This window comes from Phocoena sinus, chromosome 15, assembly GCF_008692025.1.
Source record: "Phocoena sinus isolate mPhoSin1 chromosome 15, mPhoSin1.pri, whole genome shotgun sequence".
In the NCBI taxonomy this organism is placed as follows: domain Eukaryota; kingdom Metazoa; phylum Chordata; class Mammalia; order Artiodactyla; family Phocoenidae; genus Phocoena; species Phocoena sinus.
This window is the reverse complement of record NC_045777.1, coordinates 37,742,938-37,750,948: the sequence shown is the minus strand read 5'-3', so window position 1 is coordinate 37,750,948 and position 8,011 is coordinate 37,742,938. Positions and strand designations below refer to the sequence as shown.

Below are 8,011 nucleotides of genomic sequence, written 5' to 3'. Positions count from 1 at the left end.
ATTCTCACATACCTGCTGTATAGAGGCCAGGCCGGCCTCATACCCACAGTCTGCCATGATCTCCAAGGCCCTCATGATCTGCCACAAACCACACACTCCAGTCATGAATCCACTTTATTCCTACCTCTTTGAGGCCTGGTTTAATCTCTCTTTGAGGACTTTGCCTAGAAAATTCTGATGCCTGGCTCCTTCAACTCACTCATGTCCTGTTCAAACGTCACACATTTTGTGAAGTAGTTCCCACCAGAGACACTCCTTTAAGTATCTGCCAACAGACACTGCCCAGCATTGTCCATGTAGCCACTTACCAAGATTGGAGGTGACCTTGTCTATGAGTTTGTTTCTAAGTTGATGACCCTTTCTCCCCACCTAGAGTGTAAAGCCCCATTAGAACAGGCACCCGGATTTGCTATGCCTACTATTCCATACATGCCCCCTATTCTTCTAAGAAGTCTAGTGTGACCTCTCCTCCATGCATTCTCAAAACCTATTCTCATTTGTCAATTATACTTCCATAAAGCTGGGGGAATAAACGCTCTATTCACATTAAGGTATAAATCAATGCAAATGGAAAGGAGACAAAACATTTACACTAAGAAAAATAAAAAACAATTTAAATTTCAGGTCTCATTTAATAAGTACTGTGTAGTCTTTTAGATACTGGGGAGAGTCAAGTGGGCCCCTAAAATAGCACCCCTTGAGGACCTAAAGAAGAGCCTGTCATGTTTTAGATTAGATGTAGCATCTTCTGGAATAAATATTTCCTTTACCATACGCAGAAGACTGCCTTTTCTCTAAGAAATTGTATCTGTTATGTGCTCATAGGAAAATCATAATCAAAATTCAATGCTTAAACTTACTTACTCTATATCTAATTGTGCTATGTCTTCATGGTTTTTTTTTTCCCCTCTCTCTCCCTATTTTATCTTCATGTATCTTTCTCAAAGCTCAACATAGAGGCAGAAACCTGGATGTGAAAAGGTGTGCATCTAAACAAACCCTCTGTGACCCTGAAGATCCAGAAGCTCATTCACAATGGAGCAGGTTATTTTTTGGTCTTTCAACAGAAGATGCCTGAATGTCGTTACCTTTACCTCCACAGCCATGTAAATGCTTCCCAGAGGCATTAGAGTCCCTCACTGCCTACAGAGATGGAGGAATAAAAGAGATGACAGTGCATTTAGAAAGAGGCAGACAATGCCCGTGGCTGCTCCATTACTCTGTCATCAGAGATATGAGCGCGAGACTGGGTGCCGAGCATTAGCCCGTGGAGCCTGATATGAGTTCATGAGGCTGGAATTCAAAACACTAACCAGCTGTGGGAACCCAGAGAGAAGCCTGTCACACTGAATGGTATCCAGATTAGAGCTGTGAGAATTTGGGAAAACCCTTCTCGCTAAGTAAGTTTACTTCTTCATCTTTCTTTCTTGTTTTAAGTGTGCAGTGTTTGCTAGAATCCTGAACCTATAGCCACACGTATGAATAATGACAAAAGGCAACTCTAAAAATATTTTTGAGGCAATCAAGGAAATGTTAACACTGACTGGATACTGGATGACCTTGTAATTCTAATTTTTAAGTGTGATAATAGCATCAGGTTTATGAAGCAAAATCACCGTAACTCTTTAGAGATGTTTATTGGGGAATGTAGAGGTGGGATGAAATGACATCTGGAATTTGCTTTAAAATAATTCAGGAAAAAAAAAAAGAGAGAGGGAAAGGAAAAGATTACACAAGTATCACAAACTCTCAGTAATTGTTGAATCTGGGTTAGGTTATTGGATCAATAGAATATACTCTTTCCTTATGAAAGTATGTTTGAAAATAAACATAATAAAATTTTATTCTAAAAAAGGAAAAAGAAATAATGCCAGACCAAAGGCAAAGTTATTTCTTAAATAATGTGAAAATATTTTTACAGCTAAGGATTTTCTCAAGGCCAGCCCCTGTCAAATACATAATCTGCAAAGTCAAAAAAATGAGAAATACATGTTCTTAGGTGCTCAGGTCTTAAGAACATCCTTCTGTGGTTTATGCATTGATAGGAGCAGGAAAGAAGCTTAACTAAATGGACCAGAAATTTAAAATGACACATTGCTTTATTTGGTACTTGATTGTTAATTACTGTTCATAGCTGTGGCCGTAATGGAAATAGACCAAGATGGAGATTTGTAGGGGGCGGCGGGGTTGGGAGGGGACAGGGGGAGAGGAGGGTCCCAGATTCTACTGGAATTTTTCTCATGAGTCCCTGTGTAACTTTCAATTAACTCTCTGTGCTTTAGTTTCCTCATCTATAAAATCATAGCGTTGCGTGACATGAGAGCTAAGTTTTCTTTCAGGGCTGAAAGTGCAAATTCCAGATTACATTAGCAAATCTGCTTCAGTAACATGAGAGATAAAAAAAAAGGGCAAGTTCTAGATATGAACTGGCAAATCAGGAGACAGCAAATTTATTAAACTCCTATTGAATTCTCGACATAGGAAACCTAAGTGTATCAACATTTGCTCTTAAGAAAATCTAGTTGGCAAATGAAGAAATATGGAAAATAAACAGGTTCCAAAAGCCATCTTAGCCACAGTGTAGTTCTAGCAAGAAAAAAAAAAATCTGCCAACTCAAATATTTCATGCATTTGTTTTCCTAACACAGAAAAGAATGGATATAAATCACCTTTACTTATGCATCAAAGAAGTTCTAAAATAAATTTTGTTTCCTTCACAAAGCTTGAAAACTGTATGAAAACATGTATTTCTACTGAAATTAAATTATTTTAAATGAGAGAACTGAGAGGGCAGAACTGACTTTACAAGACCACCCAACCCATTCATTCTCTTATATTCTTCCCTGGAAAGCTTAGCAAGTGTCAGAGTTGCAAATATGTGACTGACTTCAGAAAGATGCCCTACTTGGAGGCTGCATTGGGTGTACAAGCTAGAATGCATTTTCTTCTAGGGTCTTGCTGTCTACAAGTTGGTGGCTTCCATATTTCTTCCACTTCTGGCTACTTTATTTCAAATGTGAAGTTGTTGAACCACACATCATCAAGTTTGCAGGACTGCTGTTGCTTCCACTGGAACAGGTACTGATAGATCTCTTTATGCATATACTTTTTTTAAGTAGTTGATTGTGTTGCCCTAAGATTTAAATCATAAAAATGCTTAGGCATCCTAAGTCTCCTGTTTCAGTAGATGTGCTTCATTTAGATTTACCTCTGCATTTAGAATCTTGCCCTTCTTTCTTCATTCAAATCATCCTATTGCTTTCCAAGAGCCATCCATGAAATACTGGGGAATGGTGGCTGAGCAAGGGGGAAAAAAATCATATTATTCCTCTGAGAAATCTTGAAAAGAGTAAAGAGAATTTTACTCATTCCAGTGTGCTCTATTAACTTAGCTATCATTTATTAACAAACATAAAAAACACAAAGTGATGGCATCTATATTTGATGTATGTCAATAGTTTTGCATTTTGCAAGGTTGTTGCCAAAATCTTTTTTTTTTCTTAGAGTGATTTTTAAAGAATTTTTCTGGATTCTGTATTGCCACTTTCTGACCTTCTGAGACCAATTGTTTCCCCAGTCAGAAAATATATCTCCAATTTCAAAATGAGCATTAGTGAAAAGAAAAAGATTCAACATGTATTCAACATACATATTTTAAGGTAATTCTTTGAGAATGGATCAATTTGATGAAGTTGGTCATAATTATATTTGATTCCATCTAATTTCTGTTTTACAGACATCTTATGAAAATTGTGAGCTTCAGAAAAATTATTTGTGCCACCAGATAGAAGGTATATCTTCATTCTTAGCAGTTTTACTACCAAATGTAAAATAAGGAAATAGCGTTGGCTTTATGAGTTATCTAAATCAGAGATTCTCAATCTTGAGGCTACTTCAGAATTGCCTGGAGGATTAGTTAAAACACAGATCCCACCTCCAGAACATCTAATTCCAAAGTTTTGGATTGGAACCTTAGAAATTGCATTCCTAGCAAGTTCTTGGGTGATGTTGATACCTATACTGTTGGTCTAGGGACCACACTAAGTATATGTAGCATAGATGCTTGAATAACAGGAAACTATAATAACTCCATTCTGGTCTATGGAGCCTCAATCCATCTAAACATTTGACAGGTGGGTAGGTTAGAAAGGAGCCTCCACCTACACATTTTGGAAACCAAACATTGAATGTAGATAATCCTTGGTATAAACAGTATCACCCTAAGTTTGAGCTCAGCTATAACAGAGTACAGTTGACTCAAAAATAGGTAAGATATTGCTTAATATTCAGTCTAAGAAAGTTCATTTGGTCACCACATACATAATCCTGGCTATGCAGGTACACAAAGCATCAGGAATTTATTTTTTGGTGGGGGGGGGTAGTATTTTGGTGTTTTGGTTTGTCCCCCTCACCCAGAGTGCCATTAGCAGGACAACAAAGCTTCTTTAAAAAAAACTCTGAAGTTTCAGGGTGTGATCTAAAGTTCCACTGCTGTGACCCAAGGAAGTGAGGTTCACCACCTCACTGCCACCCTTGACCTCTGTGGATGATCAGTTCTGTTTTTATCACCTCTGGGTCCTCGAGCATCCTTGTTGGCCCAGGCCTCTGCTTTCGTCACTGGACCCTCTGGATGTCCCCTCATACTAAGGTGATGATGGCAACAAGCATAAAGAAGTCTTTCAATAGTGATTTCCTGTATCTCGCTTATCCCAGCTCAGAAAAATCTTGCCATTCAAATGAACTGGCGTCAGTTTCATGTGATGGTAGAAGGGAGGGGTGGGGGAGGGGGAACAGGATGGGGGAGGGAACCCCTTTCAAAAGCTCTCCCTGTGAGAAGAGGAGACAGGAGCAGGAAAAGGAGGAGCCCAAGGCTGGCTATTTTTACAATGAAATGCAGAGCCCTTTGGTCCCCTCTCCTCTTTCTCTCAAGCCCTCAGAACAATTTGCCAAAGGCATAAATCGCCCAGGCACTTCATTCTGTCTGCATTTTCTCTGCACTCAAACTAGCAAGCAAGTACATGGGCTTTTCCCTCAAAATCTGCAACCTCCTTTCACAAAGCTCTCTTCCGGATCAAAGTGTCGCCTCCCAGATGGTGTTGCCCAGGGAGGGATGCAGGAGGGAAGAGGAAGGTTTGGGGTAGACCTTGAATCTTGACACACAAGGGGTCAACATGGCTCCTGTCCCAGCAGAGGGAACAGCTCGTGCCTATGGGGGAAGGGGTGGCATCACGGCTGTGGGTCCCATGTTGAAGTGGTCAGTTGACTGAGGATGTAGACGGCATTTTAGCAGCTCTCCGGGGGCATGGAGGGGAAGAATCATGATAATGACTGTGCCAAGCTAATTGAAGGAAAGAGAAAATTAGCCCTGGTGTTGATACAGGCACGTCTAGGACAGGACAAAGGCAACTCTCAATTTACCTTCTGTCCTACTTACTCTTGCACTAAAAGGGGTGTTATCTGTACCAGGGAAAAGAAATGATGCCTGTGTTAACACTTGTTGCCTCTGTTTTATTTTTAGGCTCTTCCATCAGAGAAAGGAGAGCGGGGCCAGTTGGACTTCAGACCTCAGACCACGCTTGGTTTTCTCAGGTTTCCCTGTACACAAAGGGAAATTTTCCACAGAGGCCCAGCCAGGAGGTACAGCTAGATCTTAGAGTGGCCACTGAACCTGGGCATGTGAGCTTGGTTATCTGTCCCCAGTGGGCTCTGTATCATCAACCCATTTGAGTTTCTCATCCTGTTGGTGTTTTTGCCCTGCTGAGGCAATGCTTAGGTATAAGAACAAAAAAAAAAAGAAAGAAAATCAAGATGGTGTGGCCCAGCAAAGAAAAAGTACATGGTTCCAAGACCCAAGATATTGTCTCTGGTGAAAATGTTAGTACAATGATAGGATACTAGCAGTGGGAAGCCAGCACTCAGGACTTCCTGGGACATACCTGCCTGTGTTATCCTTATTTTGTGGAGGAAATGCAGCTATTACCTGCACCCCCTGGAAAGTCTGGGAACTCCAACGGCAATCAGTCTAATCTGCTTCAATCATTAAGAGGGTGCCAGTCATGCTGGCCACAGGGGAGTCCACCAGACAGCTCTGAATTCTAGAGAGAGAGACATAGCCAAAGGTACCAAGGGTACTGGTTTCTAATCTCCCTGGCCAGTCCCAGACCCCCTAAAGCATTGTTTGCCATAGTGTACTACTTAATATTTTCTTCACAACTATTTTTTGCTTAAATCAAGTCACTGAAAATAAACAAACAAACAGTAAATCCTTGTGGAACAACATGGAAGTAGAAATGGAAACCATGATTCCATGGGATACGAGAAGTATGTAAGAAGGTCCAATGGAACTTAACAGAAAATCAGCAGCATTTATACCCTAAACAGAAGTCCTTCCTATCCCAGACTCTGAGTCTGAGGCCTGCTTTTCCTCCTTTCAAAGGGAGACCCACAAAAGTTAGAGAGCTGATGGGGATGTGTTAGCAGCAAATGGAGATTGTCTACCTAATCAGAAGAAATGAAAGAGGCTGAAAAGAAATCTTACCATGGGATATAAAGTTATTTAGTTTTGTCAGTATCCCAAATAAACCATTTCAAGAAATAACAAAGGCAGTGTTTTTCAAACATTCTTCAGCCATGATCCACTGAAGAAGTGGGCTGTATGTTGCAAACTACACACACACACACACACACACACACACATACACACACACACACACACACACACACATACACCCCTTTGCATACTTACCCTTACCAAGGGTGGTGTACTGTGATACTTTTGTTCTATTTAATTTTAAATGCTGGTTATGACCTTCAGGTGTGTTATTAGCCACATTAAAAAAAAAAAAAACAAAAAAACACCACTGCTTTAAACTTTGGGAAACATCAGTTACACTCATGCCATGAACCCATTCAATGTAGAAATCTCCACATTATCCAGTTACCCAAAAACTGCTTGTTCAGCACACTTGATCAACTTTGTTAAAATATTCTTCAGCATCCTTTTTCTCCTACTAAAATAGGTAACCTTTGTCCTGAGGCAAATTGTCAGTGATTATAGCTCACAGAGAATATCAGATGTGCCTTGTGCTTTATTGCAAAAGACACACCATAAAAGCAAAAGGACTAAATTGAATCTTGACCCAGCTGGATATCTGGGAATTAATTTTTTTTTCTACTAATTTGGTCCTCATAATGAAAAGGATACTATAATCAGAGTGTACCTGTCATGTATGTTGGTGATGAACATAAAAGAAGAAATAGTGATTTCCGCCTTTCTACTGAAGCACCTCAAAGCGCTTACTTGTGAAAGCTCACCCGTGACGGGAAGTGGCTGACTCAGAAGTGATGCGTACAGCAGATGCATTGGGTTGGAAGGGGCCAATTTTTGCACAGCCACTGCTCTGACCACGTGACCACGTATGGAGAAATGACACCGTGCACCGTCGTACCACTGGCCTTGCCAAAGAAGGACTAAAACTGAAGCATATCCTGGACAACACAACTTTCTTCTGGCATAAAATCCTGGGAGAAGATTGCAACACTTGTAGTTTTATCACTTAGAGAACAATCTCAGGGAGTTTCATCTGGGGATTCTGGTTTTCCGCTTTGTGGAACAACAAATGTATTGGAATCTTATTTTTAGATTCTTTTGATCATACACCATTGTTCTTAACTCAAAATGCCAGGCATAAAATTATATAAAGGGCAAGACAATGCAATTGATTACCATCCTGTGTTTTATCCCCAAAATAACTTCAATAACAATAACTTGTATTATGAAATCCAACTATATGCCATGGGCTGGACTAAGCACTTTCTTGGCATTTAACTCTTTTAATGCTACTATTACCTCTATGAGGTAGGTATTATTGTCACCAAGTTACAGCAGAAGGAACTTGGGCTCAGGGATATGAAGTGAATTTTCCAAGGTCCTGCAACTCAACATCAGACCCACAGCTGGACTTAAAACTAATGTTCTTCACCCCCTTTCTGTATTCTCATGCTCCCACAG

The 8,011-nt window shown here is 40.2% G+C and overlaps 1 long non-coding RNA gene across 1 annotated transcript; it reads left to right on the top strand.

The window, feature by feature from the left end:
* Positions 1-1,332: 1,332 nt before the first annotated feature.
* LOC116740657 lies at positions 1,333-3,791 on the top strand. Its single transcript, XR_004345921.1, has 3 exons — positions 1,333-1,400; positions 2,952-3,078; positions 3,737-3,791. It is a non-coding gene; the product is annotated as an uncharacterized LOC116740657 (long non-coding RNA).
* Positions 3,792-8,011: the final 4,220 nt, after the last annotated feature.